Here is a 23,743-nt window from a genome sequence, read left to right on the forward strand (position 1 = left end):
CAAGTTATATTTTGGATAAACTGGCTTCATTTTCAGGATTCATCACAGCTCTAGTATCATCACTAATATTAAAGGTACAGCTCAAATTGTGTCCCCTGTGTAAATCTGCTGAATCAACCACATGAGTCAAGTGCCAGAGCCAGCCCCAGTTCTGCACAAAACACACACTTTTCCTTCATTGATGGACAAGCTTTTCAAGCAAGCATTAAGATTGCAGCAGCTTTACAGACACTTTTGGGACAGACTCCCAGTCCAAACCCACAGGCTCTGCACTGCTGACACCCAGTGGCCACAAACCAAGGACTGCAAATCAACCACAAGAAAAGTAAAATATATGCAGGCCAAAAATCCCCCTCCAAACCCCCTAAAACAGCCTATAGCACTGAATTACTGGGGCTTCAATCATTAGCATCCTATCTGAAAAGTGAAAATACAAATGATACAGCCAGATAGGAAATGTTTTTGTACAGAAAAGTAAGTGTTCAGACTACTGAAAAGCTATTTGAAGCTGCCTCTGATGTCCATTCATTTCACTAAACTGACTGATACAATAACCTGTTTTAGCTGAAGCTGTTTTGGTTTTTGGGTTAGTTTTTTTTTGAGATCACACATCATCAATAAAGTCTCCTTTAGAACAAAACTGAATTCAAAACTTGTCATATCAGGAGGATGGAGGCCTGCCAGGGAAAACAGACTAGTGAATAGACTCACATTCCTCAAAACCAGAATTGTAAAGTACGGTCAGAGGAGTGTTTATTCAGTCCATTTTTCCTCTTAGAGGAAATCAAGGGAAAGGCACTGAAGAATCCACAGTTTCTTTAGAAGTAGTCTTAGAGCCTTGTTAAATTTGGGAACATTTTAGTGGCACAGCTGACACTGAATAACGTATTTCACAGGGGCTACAATAAAATAACTAAGCATGCTCACACAAGTCTGGAACAAACCCAATTTGTCTGGAAGAATTATGCTTGTTTTTAAAACAGAACGGGCATTGAATAGGGCAGAGACTATGCTCCAGAAATCTGCTCTGATTTACTCTTCAACAAGTAACTGCAAATTTTTTCCAAGCATGAATCTGGGGTTAAAAAATAACTACATGTGCTTTCCTTTTTCAAAAGGACACAAGCCCAACACGCTTTAACTTAATTCTACAAAATGCTCTTTTTAATTCCATTCCATGGCAGCCATCGATGAAAAACGCACCTTTTTCATTCAGTTCAGGGACATTTCCACTGGAGGGCAATTCCCACTCTGCTTTCCCCGCGAGCCCGGAGATGCAGCGCAGCCTGCAGCGCGGCGATTCCCCAGCAGAGGGCGCTGCGGGACCGCTGCATCTCCCATTGCCAGGGCAGCGGGACCGGGGGATCCCAGTGCCAGGGAAACCGGGACCGGGGGATCCCAGTGCCAGGGAAACCGGGACCGGGGGATCCCAGTGCCAGGGCAGCGGGACCGGGGGATCCCAGTGCCAGGGAAACCGGGACCGGGAGATCCCATTGCCAGGGAAACCGGGACCGGGAGATCCCAGTGCCAGGGAAACCGGGACCGGGGGATCCCATTGCCAGGGAAACCGGGACCGGGAGATCCCATTGCCAGGGAAACCGGGACCAGGGGATCCCAGTGCCAGGGAAACGGGGACCGGGGGATCCCAGTGCCAGGGCAGCGGGACCAGGGGATCCCAGTGCCAGGGCAGCGGGACCGCGGGATCCCATTGCCAGGGAAACCGGGACCGGCGGGATCCCATTGCCAGGGAAACCGGGACCGGGGGATCCCATTGCCAGGGAAACCGGGACCAGGGGATCCCAGTGCCGGGGCATCCCGGACCGGCGGCTCCACGGGATCCCAGCGCCAGGGCAGCCGCGTCCCGCTGCCCAAACACTGCGCTCATACTGCCATTACTGCAAACACTGGCTGATCTCAACTCTCCCTTTCCTCAATGGGAATGCTTTTATCAGGTACATAAAGATACAAAAAAAACCCCATTTAGTAAGAGCTGTGGCAGATTTACACTTCTGTTATTCTTTTAGAGAAAAGCTATTCACTCTATGAAAGGCAGCATGCCTTTAGAACTGTGCTATGCTACCACATTACTAAGAAAGTTTCATATTTCCAGGATGTCAGCCTATAATTTAAGAACCCTCAAGCTCTCATCTCCAAAAAAAAAACCAAACCCAACAATAATTTGTATGGTAAGTCCTTCTCCTGCCAATCGCCTCTGTAAGAATAAAAAAAGCAAAGCACCAACCAAAAATAAAAAAAAAAAGCTTCAAAACCCCAAAACCAAACCTGCAAGTTTTATCTAAATGCTAAAAAAAGAAGTATGTTTTCAGTTCCTAACTGAAAGGAGTATGTTTCAGTTCCTAACTAGTCCAGTTGATGTGTCATTTTCCAGTTGGTATTTCACACGTGAAACAGCACTTTCTCTTCCAGCCTCCTTGATTTGGAAATGGTTTTCTTTCAGAGGAGCTGAATTCCCACCTCTCAGACAGCCACACGTGTCAGTATCAGAGCTGGGTGAAGCTGCACTGAGGATCCCACAGCCTTGGCAGTGCTGCCATCCAATGCACCAGGACAAGGAGTACAAGCATCCACATCACTGCAACACTCAGGTAAAATGTTTTCTCCAAGTTCAGCTCCAAATGTTGCATCCCTTCAGTGCCTTGGCTTGCAATCCTGCACTAATGATGTCATGGCAAATTACCCCATCATCCAACTGATGGATATAAATAGCCATTAACATATTCCATCTCAAGGGACTTCTACTGGAATGTCACAGTGCTAAACCACAAACCTTGTGTGTATGAACCTGACACTGAGTGTCCACCTGAGAATTCAGTGACACAGCAGCTCTGAAATACCAAGGAGGAAAGGAAGGCCTATGGCCTTCCAAATTGTGGAGCTGGAAGGGCAGGTTTCCATATTTCACGACAGATTTCTGATTATTCTGTGGATTTTCCTTTTCTGAGACACCAGTCAGACACAGTATGTTTGCAGGATACAGAAGGCTAATGAAGCACATCAAGATGATGATGGTACAACAGAGGATGAGTAGCAGGATGATGCTCCTTCCCATCCCATCTGTTTTCAGAAACAGTAACAAACAGGCATTAGGCAGGGCAGAGGGATAAAACTGGTCTCTATATGGTTTATTTATTATTCAAAAGTGACTCCTTGCAAGATTGAAGATCTACCAGCTATCTTTGTTACATCAAGTTACTTCAGATCCTCTCAAAAGACCACCAACTACTTCTACTGAACCTGCATAGCTTTTCTTGTTGGAAAGCAAGTGTTAACAAAATCCCAACTAAGCAAAAAAACCCCACCTGACCAGACTGGGTCAGATTTCTGTTGCTGTTAGTCCACTACAGATTTCTGGTCCAGATTTATATATCTGTGCAAATATGATCATCTTTTATCCCATTTTCCATTTCTCCCATCATCTCAAGTTTTATTATATCTTAAAATCAAACTGGAAGTACCCTGTAAGGCTAAGATAATATAAGACCATTCTCATCCACCTGTTGGAAATATGGAGAAACATTTCTATTCTTCAGTGATGTCATACAACCTGAAATCCATTAAGATCAGTAACAAAACCACAGAATATCATGCAGAGTTATGATTTTCTGCAGTGGTCCATCTGTGAACTCTACAGGTCCATCTCATCTCATCTCACAAGAAGTCTGCAGCAGTTCCTGGGGAAAACCAGGTACACAGGCAGAATGGAAAGACATTAAGAATACTGAACACCTTTAATAACATGTGGCTCTGAAAAATACCCCAGCTGAAAATACATACTAGAAGAACCACAAATACATGGTATCCCTGTTCCTACTATTCCTTAAGCACCTGCTCACACAAAGATTTAGGTTTCACTCAATATTAATCTTTTTCTCAGGTTTTAACCTTATTCAACAGCAACATCTAGTTCAGTTTTTCCCATTCTTTAAAACTTTACCAAATGCCTCCATAGCCTTCAGTTCTTTACATGTTGCTTGGGTAGGGTTGGTCAGTCCCTCCCAACTCTGAACACTGGTGATTCCCTGATGGTTCATGATGCTGTCAAGCATCTGGCAGCTAACTCTGTCTTGGCATAGCTGGAGATGTTGAAAGCATCAGGAGTGACACCCCAGCTTCTTCTGAGCTGGACACTACATCACCTTGACTTGCAAACATTCTCCCTTCAATACCTGAAACACTGCTGGTCCACAGTTTCTTCAAAGAAAACAGAAGTTATTTGCCATGTGCTGTAGCCACTTGCTGGACAGCATTCTTCTTCCTGCAGGCAGAATCATTCCCAGCAATGCAACCTGAGTTTTTCTAGCTTTTCTGGATGACTCTCACCTTCCTAAGTAGAAGCAGCACTGCTCTAGTAGATGAGTAAGAGGAGATTGTGAAAGGATGTGCAAAACCAAGTGCACACATGCAGAGGGAAGAAAGATGGTGATCCTGGAGCCTGGACTTGCCTAGATGGACCCATGGTCCGACTCTCTTCAGTAACTTTTATCATGCTTCATTTGTAAATGCACACAATACTGTAAATTAGAAGTTTGCACTAGTTCCAACTGCAGCTTTAACAATACTCTCAAGGATTTTATAAGTACAAGCTATGAAAGGAAAAAGGTACTAGTGCTACTCCCACATGGGAGCAGAGATCCACCTGCAGCCTGTGGAGGACCCTGCACCAGAGCAGGTGGATGCCCAAGGAGGCTGTGACCCTGAGGGAAGCCCATGGTGGGCCCATGGTTCTCCTGGCAGGACCTGTGGGGGACCCACATGGAGCATCCTGTTCCTGCAGGACTCCACCCCACGGAAGGGACCATCACTGGAGCAGTTTGTGAACCACTGTAGCCCTTGAGAAGGACTCATGTTGGAAAAGTTCCTGGAGGACTGTGTCCTGTGGGAGGGACATCCCACACTGGAACAGGGAAGGGCTCCTCTCTCTGAGGAGGAAGCAGCAGCAGCAGAAACAACCTGAGATGAAGTGACTGTAGCCCCCATTCCCCATCTCCCCTGACTGAGCAGGAAGGGCTGAGGCAAAGGACTGGGGATGAAGTTAAGTTTAGTAAGGAAGAAGGGGTGGGGGAAAGGAGCTCTAATTCTAAAGGTAATAAATTCAACTAATTTTCCTAAGCTGAGTCTGTTTTATCCGTGACAGTAACTGGTGAATGATGTCTCCCCACCCTTATCTCAGTCCATGAGACTTTGTTGTATTTTGTCTCCCTTCTCCAACTCAGAAGGGAGTGAGAGTGGCTCTGGTGGGCACCTGTATCTAGCCTGGATTAACCCTCAACACAAATCCATCTAACCAGCTCCCCAGAATTCAATGGCTCTTTGATGATTAATCAAAAACAGAAGAAAAATAAATCCTACCTCACTTTTGGTACCATCACCTTCCCAATGTGACAGAAGATGAATGGCTGTGCTGGCAAAGCACAATAAACATGAAGTATCACACAGACACTATGCAGTAGCTTAGATGACAAGCAGGTTATAAAACTAAGCTAAAACCTTCACATGAGCATGTGCTACCTCTTCAGTCTCACAAGCTGGTTCACAGTACTGGTTTCTGGCATAAGGGATCTGGTTCAGCTACACAGTAGCTTTACTAAAAGCACAGAGAGAAAAACCACCAAAACATTATCTCTTTCTTTAAATAGTTCAAGAAACTGCACAGTCTTCTAGGGTAAGTTCACACAAGTGTCTAAACCACTTTGTGTACAATGGAAATGCCTTCTTTGGAGTAATGAGACTTCACATCACTCTGGTGAAGAGTTTTCAAAATCAGCCTCACCAGGCTCTGTGCTGAGGCCCTGTGGAAGCAAAAAACAAATCCTTGCAGCCTGGTTTAGCACCTTTAAACACAGAGGCATAAATTCTGTCAGGGATCAGGACTCCCAGAGAACACCACACATTTCAAGAGTTCTTGAAGGAAAAGAGGGAAAGCAAGTTCTTGCAGGGAAAATGACTAATATTGAAAGAGTCCCATTTTCTGTCCTTTAACATACTACAATTTTGCTTATTTGGCAGCAGTTTTCAAGCAGGTTAAGTTTCAATTCTTACCTACAGCCAGTGCTGCACTCTGTTCTTGGCCTCCAGTCTGTTTTAAAAAGAAAAAAGAGATTATGGAAATTAATTCTTTTACACCAAAAGTCTTAAATGCAATGCAATGTGACCTTGGAAAAGCAAACACACATCTGTTCCAGACATACTGTTCTTATGTATCTACTTCATAAACACAGTCCTGGATCCATACACCACCAGGACTTTGAAAAATTTGCTAAGAAAATGTAATTCAGAACTGTGTTTTATCTCTAGGCATACAAATAAATAGGGAATGCCATTATTTGGCAATGAATGTGCTTCCAGGGAAAAATGCTGCCATATTAGACAATGCATAAACACATATATTCCAGAATAAATTTAATAACTTAAGAGTCAAAGCTGCAATAAAATACCAGTGACAAACTGTTCTGCTTGCACTTCACATTGCTTTAACAAGAAAATCACACAAGATTCTAATCCAACCACACAAATGTGCACTTGAAAAAATTCAAGGCTTGCATGCTGACCTCCAGAGAAGGCATTTTCAAGTCACTGAAAACCATTTGCTTAACAAAGAAAACTAGTGTTCTTGGACAGCCTCAGTGTGCTGCACACATCATTACCACCGTTATAACATGGTGAAATAATTATGTTAACAGTACAGTTTAAAGGAGAAGGTTTGGAGTATTACAGTAACTGCAAGCTTCACAGGAAATAATAATGTAACATTAGCAAGGGAAGGCTCTGAAGGCACACAGCAGCACAGGCAAGGAGCAGAGTGGGGACTTTAGTGAGAATGACTCTTCACAGCCCAGAGAACTGAACATAAGCAAAACCATGATCATCAGTCAGTTACAACTGTAGAAATTTAACTCTCCATTCTTTTCAGTGCACACTTCTCTCTCAAAGAAGTTTTCCCCTTGACCAGCCTTAAGTTTGGGTAGCAGCTGCTTTTGCCTTTTTCCTACTGACTTCAGCTTCCCCTTACTTTCTCAGAAATGAGCAACAGCCAGCACTTCAGGACAACAACATGGTTAACAGCACTGTCCTTGTAGGAGCTACTGCAATTCCCTAAAATGCACCCACTCTCACTGGGCATATTTTAAATATGGGGGTTTTTCTCCCTTCTCATGACTTCATACTGCTCAATTTGGGCTTTGAGACAGCACAACAAAAATAAAAATCTGGAAATTGCTAGTCCCCTGCAGGTCAGGGCTGAACACAACTGGCATTGCAAAGAGAAACTGAAACCAAAGCAGTGACCCAACACTACTCTAAGAAGCTAATTTCCTGAAAAAGAGTGAAAGAAAAGTCAGATAGGACTGAGCTTTAAACAAAAACAAGAAGCCTAAATTCATTAGAATAAGCAGACTATAGAAATAAATTTGAAAATGAAAGGAAAAAAAGCCCACTGGAGCAGCTAGCTTAAGGACTTTCAAAAAAACCCTGTCCTTTAATGGTACTGATTCATTTCTACAGAAATACACCTATTTCCAACTGATAGAATTATTAGGGAAAAAATGAGGTCAGGTCTTCCCATCTTTCTGGACACAGTGCTGCACACATAGAGACAATAAGCACTTACACCTGCAAGAACAACGTGCTGATGCTCAGGTGGCTTGTCCTGAAGGCTTCAATGAATGAGTGGAAGTTAATAATTAACAAAGCCTTCTAGGACTCCTGTGGTAATGAAGGCAGGAGGAGAACAGCAAAGCCATTAGGCAAAAGGGAAGCAGCCAGGAAAGCTGAGAATTACAGGTCAGTTGGACTATCATCAATAACAGGCAGAGATGTTAGCACAGGAATCCATTAACTGGTTTCCTATCCTTTAGTAGCTATGAACAAGCCTTTGAGCAAAACAGCTCACACTGAGCACTGCTGATGCTTGGTTTATCCTGGCAAGCTGACAGGTATTTGATTTTTTTACATAGTGTGACTTCACATCACAGTATTTTAAATTTAGAGGTTGGCACTGAGCAATATAATAAAGCAGTGCCTAAATGGATAAGAAATTGACTTGCTGATCTCTAGTCAGGGAGGAACACCAGCAAAGATGCATTAAAAATAGACAGATGTGAAATGATTGGTGAAATGGATTCTTTTCAGAATTCATTTTTGCACTTTGGATACACCTTGATTTAGACTAAAGAATTTCTAAATGAAGAACTCTTTCAGGTTCAACATGCACTATTTGGGTTTTCATGCTGGGATAGAGGATTTGCAAAACCTCTGAGCTTCCTTCTGACTTATCCTCAAGGTTTAGATCTGCAGATTATTATAGAAATACCACAAACAGGCACAAGATGAGACATGCAAACTACACAACTTAATAGGCAGTGAAAATTGAATAATTCAGACCCAGCATTTTTCAATTCCTTGTGATTCTGAGGTAGTCAAATATTTAATGCTACATTACAGAGAAAAAAAGTTCTGGGCAGGAAAATTAACTTTACTTAATGGGTTACTCATGGAGTCCAACAGCAGAGAGATTAATGCATCCCATCCCAGGGATCTCATTTAGCCACACAACCCCTTCCGTTGAACTGCAGCCTAATTTCACCACAGCAGAAAGAGGCCAAAGCATGTGCCAATATCTCAGGCCAACTACAACAGAAATTCAAACAATTGTCACAGCAGCTGAAGAACCAAAATGGAAAACTGTCTAGAGCCATCAGAGAGGGACAGTGAATCATCTACATGTAGCATAACAGAAACAAAACCAAGCATCATTCGGTTTGTCAGAGCACAAGCCTGCAGCTGACAAGTCAAATGGTACCCAGATAAAAAATATGCAGTAAGTAAACTTGGCATCATTGTGAATGATGAAACTGGAGGAAAAAACCTCAGTGAAAATTGGCTAACCACTGAGTAAGCCCTGTGCTTTGGGCATCCGCCTCATATTGAACTGATGCTGCTTAACTCAGCAATACATGGAAACAGATTTCACATGAGAACAGCTAACCATGAACTTCCAGTGTGAAACCACTGTCCTCTGCCCAGCTCTGGCTGAACTCATTAAGGAGCCTCTACACTCAGGCACAGACTTGTCAGTGACTGTCAGTCATGATTTGCTACAGAATGATGATTTTTTTCAGGCTTTCCAACACTCACGTTCTGAAAACACTGAGTGGTAAGAAAGAATCATCAACAACTTTGCACCAAGAATCTAAATTACTTTCTGTCTACTCAACTGGTATCTCATCAGGGAACTTCAGAAAGTATGAACTTCACAAAGCTTACAGCACTTACTAGCAAAAGCTTGCATGGGATTCATGTACTCTCTGTGAAATACTGGGCACCCAGACTAAAGCTGTTCTCAGAACAAGCAGACTGCTACTCTGACAGAGCAAATGTTTCAGTTCCTGGTTTGCAGTTCAAGCCTGCACTGGGACTCCTCTGGGTAAGCATCAGCACCTTGAAATCCATGTGAACCAGCTGTGGACCATGGCACAGATGTTCTCAGTTCATTCATGCTAACAGCTCCTGGATACAGAAAAGGACAGGATCTAGCTCAAACCTGGCTGCCCTGGCAATTTTTAGATGTTCCTGCTCTCTTGGTTCAGTTTCAGACTTGAAATAAAGTTTGTGGAAACAGCTCTAAAAAACTTGTTACCCTTAGAAGCACACACTAAAACATAAAAACCAAGCCCAGTCCAAAACAGAGCCACAAGTCAAATACATCCCACATCTTGTGAGTAATAAAAAAAGAAAACTCAGAAATGTTTAGTAATAAAATTTGATTTTTACTTCAGTAACAATAACAGATGTCTAAGCTATAAAAAATAATTCATTGCTAGGATCATATTTCAAAGGGAGTTTCAGGGCATCTGCAGATAAACACATGGCTCAAAGCTAAATGGATGAACTCTGGTGTTTAACATCAGTGATTGTAGCAAAGATCCTTCTATATCTGTATGGCAACTGTATATGAGACTAAGATTAGCCAAGCAGGCTACCACTACTGCAAAGTGACCTCAGTTCTTCACAAAGAGCAAATGTACTGGTTGCTTGCTATAAAACCACTTTTTTGACTTCTGATTGTAAAGCTCCAGCTCAAATCTTTCTTCTCCATTCATTTATCTTGGTGAGGCAAAATGGCATCTTAAAAGTCCACACATTATATTAAATCTTTCCCTATCCTGTGTAATTTCTCAATACAGCCACTGTACCTAACATTACCTGCTACACTCAAATCCATGTTTTAAATTTGTAATTTAATGACAGACCCTCTGATGTGAATGCATCAGAGGGTCTACTATTCCAGTATAATTTTTCAAGCTTATTTCATTTTCCCTAATTATTCTATTTTCACAGGATACATTATCTCTAAGCTGTTACTGTTGCATAGCAGCTTCACTTCATATGATCTTAATTTCAAGGTTGGGGTTTTTTAAACACCTTTTGTAGTTAATGCATCACATTATATTGTTGTGGACTTGGCAGTGGAGGGTGATGGTTGGACCTGACCTTGCATGCCTGTTCCACCATAAAAAATTCCTTGAAAGCTCTCAGAAAGGTTTACATGCTGCACTGTAGACCAATAGGTGGGACACAAGGTTTTATACATATACCCCTTCCAACAACTTCAGAAAAGAAATAAGAAAAAAGGGAAAACGAAAAGATATTTCAGAAGCTTGTATGGCAGAAGAGAATATTCACACAAAACTAGTATTCAGCATGAAAATTTATATTTTCATTCACTTACACATAATGGTTTGTTTCTGGGACAAACCATTGCTTGGTTTAGTGGAAACAGTAAAATGAACTATCATAATCTTCATTTTTGCATCTCAAAGCTCTACAAACCTGTAAGTTGAACATCAAGTACAAGGGATTTTTTTAACCAGGTCAAAAAGTTAAATATTGCCAAATAAACTTTTTCACTTCTAGAAATAAGCTGAGAAAAAAAAGGTTGGGTAACCAGAAGACAAGTAAGGAATTTCAGTAACGCAGAGATGGGATTTCTTTAGCTGTTTAATTTAGAGTTGTGTTTGGTTGCTTTTTTTGGTAGTGAAGTAGGGGGCAGAGCTGTGGTACTTGAATGCAAGCAACACAGCTTCTGGTTTTACAAAAAAAAAAAAAAAATTAAAAAGACTGCAAGAATTATTAAAGCAAGTCCTGTGTCTAATAGTCAATTACTCAGACAACTGATCTTTCTACTTTTGGTAATATATTATCTCCTGTATTTCTTTTGAACTTTCATAAATCCAAACCCTGAAGTGATTTAGTACTGGATATAAAACACAAGCAGAATTTTTAAGAACTCTCCTCAAAAACACTACTGAAATATTCCAGAGGTAGGAAGAGACACAGGATATCATTCCTACACCTTTAAATGACACTGGCATTTGGCACTGGCATTTGCCACTGCATGTTTAACTTCCCATGACTACCTGGCATCATCGTTTTGCCACAGGAGGTGCTTCCTTTGTTTTTATGCTGTTAACACCCAGTTGTGAAGTGTTCCTGAATACCACTCAAGTGATTCAACAGCTTATTTATCTAAGATATACAGATGATATAATTTATGAGGAATATGACAGAGTTTAACAGGGAGTTCTGGCTCAATATTATCAAAACAGAAATGAAACCATGTCCTGTCCCAGGAAGTTTGCACAAACACAAACAGTAAGACAAGGAAGGGCCAGCAGGGCTTTCCCATTCACATTATTAGTGTGTAGGAGCAGCTCTGAGCAACACCAAGACCCACAGCCCTATTTCCTAATGCTTGAACAGAGGAGTCCTTATTCCTTATAATCTAGATTTCTACTGTCAGGGTAAATAAAAAAACAAACAAACAAACAAAAAAACCCAACAAACACTTTCCTCAGGACTGTAATAGGTCACATGAACACCAAGGAACTTCTACCACAAAAAAAAAAACCCTCCAGAAAAACCCAAAAAAAAAAAACCAAACCCAAAAAAACCCAAAAAAGCAACAAAAAAAAAACAAAAAAAAACCACCACAAAACAAAAAAAAAAAACAAAAAAAAAAACCAAAAAAAAAACCAAAAAAAAAACCCAAAAAAAACCCAGCCACAGAAGAGTTACAGTCACTCACCACCTAAAAGATCTTTTTATTGGTTTTAGTGACTTCTAATCATCACCTGTTCATCAACAGTATCAAAAATTGAGAGCTTTAGCCCTAGCTACTCCTCTGATAGGTAAAACTCTAAGATGAACTTAGACCTAAGCTGATTGTGCTACAGCTATGGAAGTATCCCACACAGCATCTCTGCTGCTCAGAGAGAGACAATGGATGTGTTTATTTCAGATTGCTAAGAACACAGTTTAGATTTTTAAAAGCCTGAAAAGCCCTTCCTATGAACACCAGCAGCAGTTTTGTCACAGGCTCAGGGCTGAGCAGTTTCCAGGTGACAGCCAAGCAGCTCACCTGAACTCCTGCCCCCAGGGCTGCCTCACCATGCAAATGCCAGCAGAGGCAGCTCCTTCCAGCTGTACTCATCCACAAAAGGAGGCAGGACTTTCCAAAGGGTGACTCCATGAGAGCCTTGGCACAAGCAGCAATTTCTGTCAAGGAGGACAGAAGAGCTCTGCTCCTGCCAGAGGAACTGTCACAGAGCACTGAGACTCTTGAAAGTGCCTCCAGCTTGTCCAGCAGCTCTGGGAGCTCCACCTACACAAAGATTTGCAATAATTGCTGCAGCAACATTTAAAAAACAGAATAGGGCAGGGTATGAAGGAGCTTTTCCAATCAGCTATACATTGCAGTAGTACAGTTTTGAAATTATTCTAGTAAAAACATGGATGATTAGAATACTAAAAGCAATTGTATCAATCATTAGCTGTCCAGAAAGGAAGAATCTAACCATGATATTTTAACCTGGGATCTCAAATGTTTGTTGGGCAGCATTTGAGATGGAAAAACAAGAATTACAGAATACAGGGTAACAAACATGAGAGAGATAATATGGGAATGTCCAGGTTCAGTTCCTAAGGACCATTGTGTGTTTCCAACAGCTTTATCCAACAGGCAGGAAAATAAACCAAAAAAACAGAAGCTATACAACAAGGTCTTAATTCCTGCATTGTAATTTAATGGCACTGAGTCTCAGGAGCTGCTCACTATTTCTTTTCAATAATTTCTCAAATTAATTCTATGATCACCTTAAGGGAGGCAAGCTGCATCAGAGGCAGTCCAGATGGGGCATTCAGGAAAGCTTCACTGAGGGGGTGTGTGGTCATTGGAACAGGCTCCCCAGGCAAGTGGACAAGGCACCAAGCCTGACAGAGCTCAAGAAGTGTCTGGACAATGCTCTTGAGTCATATGATTTAGTGGTGGGGAGTCCTGCAAGGAGCAGAGAGCTCAACTTTAAGATCTGTCCTTTCCAACTTCAGACATTCTATGATTTTAAATAATACAACTGCAGTTATGTGGTCAAGCAGTAAGCTGAACACTAACAAGAACTAAAGGACTTTAGGTCTATAGTTCAAGCGCCTACAGAGTCAAAAAAAAAAAAAACAAAACAACCCTCTCTCCACAAAACTTAGAATTGTCCTTTAACATGTATTTTAGATTTCTTCTCTAAGGAAGTGAAATAAGCAACATCTGACCTTAACCTAATAGAACAGACCACAAAAAACTGAATATGAACCTCCACAGTCACCTGTCTCAACAAGCACAGCTTTTCAGGTCAAATGTCTTTCTGATGAGAAAAGTTTACATATTTTGCCGCCCTGTTTAAAAGTGACTTTTCAAAAAGTCAAAACAACCCTTAAATTAATGCCTTTGATTTGAAGGCTCATTGGACAAACAGAATTAAACAGTTCATGTTGTTCTGAGCAACTATTTACAGGTGAAGAAAAATATCAGCCTTACCTTCATAAACAAACCAGCATGGCTGAAGTCTCAAGCAGAGCACAGTTTACTAAATAAGCCTTTAAACCAAATTCAAAACTCACTTATTTTTAAAGTACTCTATTAACTGTTGCAGTAGGACTACTACATGTAAAGGAAAGATATTTTGGAAGAGCTACACACTGAATTCCACTTGATTCCACTGAAAAAGTCTTGCCACTGATCATCTGCAGATTACTACAATCTTTGTTCAAAGTTTAACTTAGTTACATCTACTGTGGAAAAAAGAGACCACATTGTGTTCCCTCAACACAGGCACATTATTTACATTGGTAATAAACACTATTAAACTTTAAAAACACAGCAATGCATAAAAGCTTCTAACACCTCAATCTACTCCTGTGCTATTGCAGTGAGGCACAGTAAACAAGTCCCAAGAGAAAATACAGCAAATAAGTACAAGACAGCTCAGTTCAGCCTAAAATAAGTCAGCCATTCCTCTTTTTTTGCCTTAGACACCACCATTAATGCCAAATAAATGCATGCTGGTAGAATATCAGTATCATCATCAGAATTTCTACCACATTATCTTGAGTGTCAAAATCACAACAAGTACTTAACCTCCATGTACTAAGAGCCATTTAACACAAACCCACTTTCACATGAATGAGAAATCAATTCAAGAGGCTCTGCTGAATTTACAGACAAACCTACAACAATATATTTAGAGCAGCAATATCAAAGGAGATTAAGTTGTGGTACAAATGGGAAGTACAAGTGGTTTCAGTTGTCAGAAAGGCAATTTTTCTTAACATATTTACATTCTATAACATCACTTTGGCAGGTTATTCTTTTACCCCTCATGTTCCCACATTACCCTGCTGTTGGTATCTCGTGGGCTTTGCACTGAAAGCTTTTAGAAGTATTTGTAATGTCACCACTTTCTGTGGTGGTTACACAGGTTTCCTCAAACAAACAAACAAACCAACCCTTCTGAAAGCAGCCATTAAAAGCTACACATTTATAAAGCCTATTTCCTTGTCTAACAGAGGAAACATTTAGCACTGAGCAAAACAGAACCAAGTTTCATATTTCTTGCAGCATGTTTAACTTCATATAAACTTTTCCACCAGTCAAAATCAAACAGAATTCTGTAAACACATGGAATAGGGCCTTACTCAAATACAGAATCTCTTCTGCATGAGATCCTTCACTTCAAACCTTTTCTACACACACAGGTATAAAGACAACAAATATTCCTGCTCTTTTTAAGTTTAACACTTATTAAGGGATTTGCAGGAAAGGACTGACATTGTTACGGAAGAAGTTTTAAAGGTTCTTCACAAGAGGAAGCAAAACATTTAAAGATGTGTCAGCCAGACAAATGTTACTTTCATAAGAGCTATACAAGCCACAACAAAGAGTTCTCAAAATTAATAAGAAAATGGCAGGTATGCATTTGCTTTCACTTTGTAAACATAATACTGAAGGTGTTTTCATATTTATTAAAATTAGCATAAATGACAAACCTGTTAATCCACCCACAATATCAATGCAATATCAGTACTGGAGAGACTTCACAACATCAGTTTGCTCAAAACATCTCCCCATCATCATTATGGGGGAACAATTCTAAGTTGCATGGAAAGATTTTTAAATCTTCAAGCATGCAGACAAGTTCAAGCTGCATGTAAGAGATAACACTAAAATGAGAGTGAATAATTATCAGAGATTATATGTGAAAGCAGAAGACAATTATTAATGTTTTTTCTGAACAACTGATATTCTGGAAAAATAATCCCATATAAATTAAGTTAGCATAATGAAAAAGAACAGCTAATACAAGAAAAATAGGGCAAACACTGAAATGATACTCATCCTTCAGTGGCTGTGATAATGGACAGTTGAAACATCTTAAGCAAAAGAAACAACATCTGGATGAAATGGGCATGCACATCTTCCACAACCACTTGGGCTGGTCTTCAGCACATCAAGGACCAGCTGGGTTAGAAATTTTTATCTTGGCACCAGTCACACCAGACCCAGACACAGACACTGCCCCAAGGGATGCAGCACCCACGTGTCACATTCTCTTTCCAGCACAGTCCCAGAGCTGGGAACCTGGGGCAGGTCTAAAACACAGCAGAGCTCAGCACGCTCTCAGCTCCTGCCTTTCCAAAACAAAGTTACTGCTGGAAACAGTGAAACCAAGTTTGTGCAGCACTACCCCATGCTAAAAGAGACTTACTGATCCTAAAGGAAATACTGATTTCAGATAAATACTTTACCACAGCTGCAGACAAAGAACCACTTCATAGAACTACCCAGTTTCACTCAGCATGACCATCCTGTTAAACTTCTCTCTCCGAGAGAGATGGGGAGATGATGGGCTGGAAAAGGAAGCCAAAGTAGGGAGAAAGACAGAAGACTTCAATTCTAGACTCATGAGCTTTTCAGTCTTCTGTACAGGGCAAGTTATGCACCCAAATTTAGTGAAAGACACACATTACTTATTCACATCATATACAATCAGAATAATCCACAGTATTATCCTAAAAGTTACTATCAGATAATGATAATGTGGTTCAAAACTTATGGTGGCACTACAGTGCTTTGGTACCTCAAATGTGGCACACTAAATGCCAGAGGTTTTTTCTCCTAAAAGCTGAAGGTCATACACTTTCAAACCCAGTATTTAGGAATGAGTCTCATATGTATTTTAGTTTCAGGAACTGCAATTTTACAGGCAACAAAACTCTTGAAATTATCGCTCAGAAATAGCTGTACTATGAAAGTCATCTTTATATTAAAAAAGAGACTAAAACAACTTTGTTTTTACTGTGTCATTCTGACAGATGCACACTGCTGACTACTATAAGCTTTCAAAACTTTCCTATCATTAATCTAGGTTTGGCAGAGTAACCAAACCAAGCATTTTAATATTCTCTGCAACAGCTACACGAAAGAACTTTATAAAGTTATCCATGACTGCCTATAAAATCTAGGCAAATTAACTGGCAAGTGAAGATTAATAAAGCACCTGTAAATGCTTAAGTCATGAAAGCTTAATGTTTTCTTCTTGGCTAGGATGTGCTTCTTTCTATGTTCTTCCTTGAACCCAGCCACATCACCCCATTTGGGCAAAGAACCCTTTCTTGACACAAATTCAATGAGCCCTGCAGCTCAAGTGGCAGCAGTAAACAGAAAGGTGAGATCCAAGCTTGATGGAAGGTGTACAGGAAGGTATAATTACAGAGGAAAATTGCTACTTCATCTACAGTATTAAATAATTGAGAAGTGAGCTGTCACTCTGGTACCAACTACCAATGTGCACATGATTTACCTATTTCAAAACCTAAATTCTCAGGTTTCCTTGTGATTGCTGTGTAATACTCTAGCTCAACATCATCTTAAGGACTGGCAAACTGCTATTAAGTGGTCATAGCTCCTCACTGATGTTCCTATTATTGCTCAGTACCCAAAGCAGCCTGCACATGACTTGGTGTGTCTGGGAATCACAAGACATCCTTAGTTTTGTTATCATACATTATTCTCAGTGAAAATTAGGCCTCAACAAACATCCATTGAATAATTGCAAGCACATTAATGGCATCTTCCAAAGCATGTGGACTTCTGCTAAGGCTTCCCTTTGTCTCTCTCCAGAAACTGAAGCACTATATTTGAAGTTTCACTGTTTGCACTATCACACTTCAAATAGTATTTATACAGAACACAGTACAGACACATCCTATTTGTCTCAGCTAAAAAAAGCAAACAGACTATGTCTAACATGTCATTAAAGGAAAAAAAAAAAAACAAAACAAAAAAACAACAGTCTTTTTTCTTCCACAGAGAGCAGGAATTTAATCAATTTGTATTCCAATTTAAATGCCCACACATTATCCACTGCTACTGAGTCTTTTGTCTGGTGAGCCACAGACAGTTACAAAGAAAAAATGTTGCATGAACTACCTGCTTTCAACTGATCAAAATACTTTGTATTCCTTGGCCTAAAATATTATGGAAAAAAAAATATTCTACAAGCAAAGAAACCCAAGCAAGTGTTTACCAGTTAGTAGTATCTTCTTGCAGTCTTAACAGAGAACTCCCTTCTTCAGATTATTGATGCAGCAGCTCGTCCTCACAATCTGAAAGAGCAGAAGAACCCCATTAAACATAAACAATACATGGTATTTCAATCACATAAACCAGTGCCAGGGGTAAATCAAAGTTAATCCTGCAGTGCCAAGGAAACTACATAATCCTTTAGGAATGCAAATGAGACATGCAGAATTCAAAAACACTTGGTGATTTTATGGAATTGACATTACAAGCAAACAGAGAAGCATCCTTACAAGCTCTTCTGTGAGTCAGTAAGGCTATTAGCTAGCCATGATCACAAGCATCAGAAATAGAGCATTGCAGCTCAGCATTACCAAGTTACATATAGTTACAGCACAAAAAATAGAGCATTACATCTCTGCATTACGGAGCCCAGTTACACATAATTGCAGCAGAAAAAAGTAGGTCTCAGTTCAAGCTTTATTTACAGTGCCACATACATTGCACACAGGGAAAAGCACTTCATTGCTGTGGTTTTCATCAGTTAAAGAAAAATGCCACCAATAGAAGTTTTTACCTATCTGGACTTCTCTAGGGTCACTAGGATTTTCTGCTTCAAAATTAAGCTTCTGGTTTAGAAAGATCAGTATTTGTATAGTCAGACAAAACAGCATTTCCTATGGAAACACAGCACTGAGATTCCACTGCAAGCACTTGGAGGGTATTTCAGCTCATTTGGAGTAGATTTATATAGCAAGCAGCTTACCTTTTTTAGTACAGTAACTGGGTGATGAACTGCCCAGAACTGATAGCTTTCTGTTGTGGTGAAAGGTTCATAAGTCTTTTCCCTTTGGGGTTCTGTAGGCTGCTTCTCTTTCAAGGATTTCAGCTAATTTAGATACTTAAGTGTTTAAGTACTTAAGTGCTGTCACTTAAACTGTATCCAGTAAAACCACTGCTGCTTCTCCTTCAGGTATTCCTGGCACTAGAATCCTTCTTCTTAGTATCTTACATCTCAAAGTTTCTTTTAAAGAGTCATCTTCCCATTTTGTCCTCCAATTCTCCTTCTGCTTCTTAAAGCCAAGTCAAGCATATTCTGCAACATGTCTGTTTTTAGCACAAACTTGCTTTAGAAATATAAAATCCCTGTCATGTCATTTCAAATCCAGCTGAAGAGGCATGAAATATTCAGCATTAATTTGTATTTAATCAGCTATCAGCAGTTCCTCTTACATCAGGTAATCCTGATTAATGGGCATTTCACAAAAATATGTTGCTTTGCAGTTAAAATATATAATCACAAACATCATAACATTACTGATTTCCCCAGCTTGGGAAGGGTGGAGGGAAGAGTTACAAAGTATTGAGGCTGGGAATGATTTTAGTCACAGTGAAAACTACCATCAAAAGTTGCCATCTATTGCCTCCTGCCCTCTCTGCAAAGGAAAAACCTGCAAGCTGAGCAGCACAGCTAGGAGAAAAGGGAAGGACTCTGAGATACTATGCCAAATAAAACCAAGGGATCCTATTCACAGCTACATTGAAGCAAATAATTGCAACAAACAGCTGAAAAGCAAAACCAAAAAAAGAGTAATATTAACTAATGATAACTTTTGCCAATTTGTGTCAAGGCAGTACCTAAGATAAGCAACTGCCTGTCAAGTTAATGTGTTGGTGTTTGCTTTTTTTCTTCCTGCAAATGTTGTAACAAGCACTATTTCTCTTTCTTGCAGAAGGAGAAATCTAAACAACACCCAAAACACATTCGCTCCATTAATGCATAGGCTTTGTTTAAACCATTGTTCCACCACCCGCTTCAGTCCCCTTCATTCATGGACCTCTTGCCAGACAACTGTATAGGTTAACAATTATCTTATAAACTGAATGGAAGCCATGAGATCCTTTCATTCATGCTGCTTGGCAAGTGCACAGCAGAGCAGTTCTGTCACTGCCTACAGTCCATAACAGAATTGAAAGTCTTGCTGCCTGACCATTTAAGAAACTCAACAAGTTCCTTCAATACACTCAATCAAAAACACTTCCTTCTGCCCTGCTACACTACAGTATGAAAAGCTTCTTATTCACTACCAAAAATGGATTTTTTTCAAGCATGATTGATCATTTCATTAAACAGGAAAATTGTTATATTTCTGCTGTTCCACTGTCAGTTGACAAATTCAAATGGTTAAATCTCCTTGTAACTACTGAAATCACAAGCAGGATTTTGGTTTACTGAAAAGAATACCTAAGCTCACTGGAGACCCTTCTGCCCTCTCCAGTGCCGCTCCCCTCCTGGCTGCTCAGTATTTCCTGTGCTATAGTTCCTCCTCCCTGACAATCCATTCCTGCAGCCTGGCTTCAGGAGAAAGGGAAGCCAGAGCCAGCAGCAACAGCTGTGGGGCAGCTCTCGATGGGAAAATCCCACCTGGCAGAACTGCCATTTGTTACAGTGCATTGAAGAGATGATGGAAACATCCAGAAAAGCACTGGAAGCACATCCTCTGTCAGCACAGGGCAAAGAATTAAGCCTGGTGTGATAGCAGGAGCTGGAGAGGAAAGAAGCTGCTGCACAGGAGCACTGCACACAGCAAGGACAAGGCTGCTGAAGGGGGAGCACACACAGAAAAGCTGCAGAAAACATGGCCCCTTTAGAAGATCTCCACAGCTTTCAAGGCAACAATTCCTTAAATATGATCTAGATTAATCCCATTCAGTCCATAGAAACTGTCAAGAGAGATTTATTTTTCTTTTTAAATAACACATCCCCAAAGTGTAACCTATGGTATAAATAGCATAGCTGAGAAAAACCAAATTAGCTACCATCTTAGTTTACAGACAAGATTTGTTCACAAACTCATTTTCGTTACTTCAATAGACCTTTGTGGAGTAAATTAACACTGTTTCTTTGACAGGCTAATGAGAAGAGCAGGTGAACAACTTAAGAGTAAGCTCATTCCCAGGAGATCCTTGCCTGCCCTCCACACACGGTGCTGGCATAGCTTTGCAGGATGACGAATTCAAAAGAAGGAAGCAGACAATAAACCTACTTGTTGCTGCTAAATTAGGGAGACTTCACCTCTTGATGTAAGCGACCATCCTTTACTTCATTAGTTTTGTCACTTAAGGGGAAGGTGGAATTAGCACAGCACCTGATTAAATCTTGTTCTCCATACAAAATTCATGCTCAAGAAGACCATTAACCATAAAGATGCAAAAAGCCTTCTGTGAATGGCACAGTGTTTGCTTTTCCCTGGGTACATGTTTCAACAGGCAGAGCCACAGAAAGTGCTTCTCAAGCCTCCAAGTTTCACACTCATTTGAGCTACAAGGAAGAAAACTTCTGAGAAATATATTAATGGCTATGTCCTCAGGAGCAAAGGGTAAAGCCACTAACACAGGGCTTAGCTGGTTTCACTGAGGGACTCAGGGCACTCCATCCAAGACAGCTTGCTGAAATACTGAGGCAAAACAGGCAGTTACTGTCAGATATAGCAGTGTCTACACAGAGCTTCAAGTTAAGTAATTTTGCAGTCTTTGCCACCATTAAAGCAAGACTGAGGCTAACAGCCCATGTAAGGCCCATGTCAGAACCTGCTACATGTCTTCACAAGCAGCTCACGGGAATGACTCAGGCTGAGGTGCAGAGGTCAGTCTGTCCTTGAATTCTGCCCAAACCTAAACCCAACAGCCCACACTCCAGGTCCCTGCCTTGCTCCAGTCAGACAATCACACGCCAAGGATACTACTAAGTGACTACCTGGGGTGGCCCGAGATGCCATTTCATTTCCTCTTTATTTGATAACCTACACAGAATCTTCAAAAGCCCAGACAAATGTAGATTTCACAACTTAACATGCAGGCTATTTCAGCTCAAAAGCTTGTCTGAATTCCACTTAGGAGTAACTCCACCTAGCCTGTATACCTAACACTGGTGTATAGATATGAACCACATTTAAAAATCACATAACACACATCATCTTTGCCTGCACTTGATTTTGCTTAGTCCAAAACACAGAAACAACAGGAAAGACAGCAATGTGGATTTAAGGTGATGTATCCTCCCTAACACAGATCACAACAGACTCTTAGAAACAACAGCCCATCCTAAGATACATCTGAAATGAACAGTATACAAAATGAGCTGAAGAAAAAACAATCCATAAAGATCCATAAAGACAACTGAGTGTCAGAAGGCTTATGGCTTACAAATCTTTCTGGTGTCAGACTAAGACAGCACACACATAGAACAGTCAAAATAACCCCTGCAGAGCTTCTGGCAGGTCACTCTTCATAGTAAATAGCTATGCAAGAAAGAGGCAGAAAGCAACAAAACCAGCGTCCCACAAAAACAGGAAAATATAAAAATACCAGAACTCACTAATAGCTCCACAGCAAGAAAACTTGAGAATTTTATATCCTGCTAAAATGATACAGGCTACTTTTTTCCCTTATGAATAAATTTTGCCAAAACTTTAATTTTCAGTTGAAAGAGGAAATTCTCCTGTGATTTGAGGAATTGGTAGTCTGAGAACTATTCAAAAATCCCCAGTTATTCATTTCTGCACAGCTGAGAAAGTAAGCTGTCGTTCCTTTTATTTCCAGGACAGAAATGAAACCAAGTGTTTAAGATCAAATAATTACACTAAAACTCAATAGTTTGAGCTTCAACTGTACATCATGCAGTTAATAACACTGATGCAAAGACACATTCCAAGGTTAAAACTATTTGCCTCCAGAAACCCGCAGTTCTGCTTCCATGTAACACTGGAGCACTCTAGTGATACCATTTTCAACAAAAATATTCCTTTTTTTTCCATTCATCAGAACAGCATGAGTTACAGGACTTAAATACACTTACACACACACTCCTTACAGGTTTGAGCTGCAAAACCACTAACTATGGTTCAAAATGTACCTCTAGTATTTATTCATGTACTAGAAGCTAATTTTGTGAGTAAATTAGGATCACCCAGTTAACTAAGTCCTAAGTCCTTCCTAAGAGATGGAAGACACACATAACCTTCCCTTGTCCTATGGCAAACATTTGGCAGAGGTTTAAAGTATTATCAGCCCAACACAATGTATTCTCTGAAGTGCAATTCACTGAACAGAACACTGACCAGCTTTTCCTCCAATAATTACTCCAAAGTCATGTAAAGGATTTCCAATTGTGAACACTTTCTCCTGTCAGAGCTGTATTGCAGCTTTCAAACACTGGATTTGGTACTTCAAGCTCAGTACTGCGACACCATTTAGCAACTTCCTTTAAAAATACAGCTTTTCCAAATAACTAAGTATTACAGAAGGACTGACATTTAATAGATGACTATCCTTATCACTTTTTGTTTTATTATTTATTAATTACAACTGGAAATAGGGTATGCTCCAATTCCAGTAGACTTTGCTCACACTGCAGAAGTTCTGACTCCCACCAGACTATTATTGACCTTCAAGCTCTAATTTACTCAGCTTCTTGGAGCTCAGGAACCTGTATCTGCATTTACTACAAATGCAGCAATAAGGAGAAAGTAGCTCATGTGTAAAAAAACAACTAAACTGAAACTGCTAAATACTTATTCCATTTAGCCATACAATAAGCATATGCCTCTGTTTCAAAGACAAATGTGGAAGCAGTAAATATGCCAATCATTTGAATACTCTTATATTAGACAGGAATGAAGTTTAACTGTGAGCAGAGAAGAATATATTTGATGCCAGACTTGAAATAACACGTTGAGTATTTTCTCCAGTTCCCTTTTGAAACAGAATTACTCTTCTGAGAGTGACTCAAGTCCTAGAGTGACTCAACTCGGAGATGAA

The 23,743-nt window shown here is 40.3% G+C and overlaps 1 protein-coding gene across 6 annotated transcripts in view; it reads right to left on the reverse strand.

Moving 5' to 3' along the window:
- Positions 1 to 23,743, reverse strand: part of CYRIB (CYFIP related Rac1 interactor B) — a 97,501-nt gene that overhangs the window by 25,305 nt on the left and 48,453 nt on the right. For 4 of the 6 annotated variants that reach the window (XM_058802109.1, XM_058802126.1, XM_058802117.1 and 1 more), the window contains exons 2-3: positions 17,931 to 18,009; positions 6,061 to 6,097 (exon numbers count right to left, since the gene is read on the reverse strand). The gene's annotated coding sequence lies outside the window, so the exon portion shown is untranslated. Of the gene's footprint in view, positions 1 to 6,060; positions 6,098 to 17,930; positions 18,010 to 20,168; positions 20,280 to 23,743 lie in introns of those variants that run through there. The other 2 variants (XM_058802135.1, XM_058802153.1) reach the window with 2 other exon arrangements.

This window comes from Ammospiza caudacuta, chromosome 1 (assembly GCF_027887145.1).
Source record: "Ammospiza caudacuta isolate bAmmCau1 chromosome 1, bAmmCau1.pri, whole genome shotgun sequence".
NCBI classification, from domain to species: domain Eukaryota; kingdom Metazoa; phylum Chordata; class Aves; order Passeriformes; family Passerellidae; genus Ammospiza; species Ammospiza caudacuta.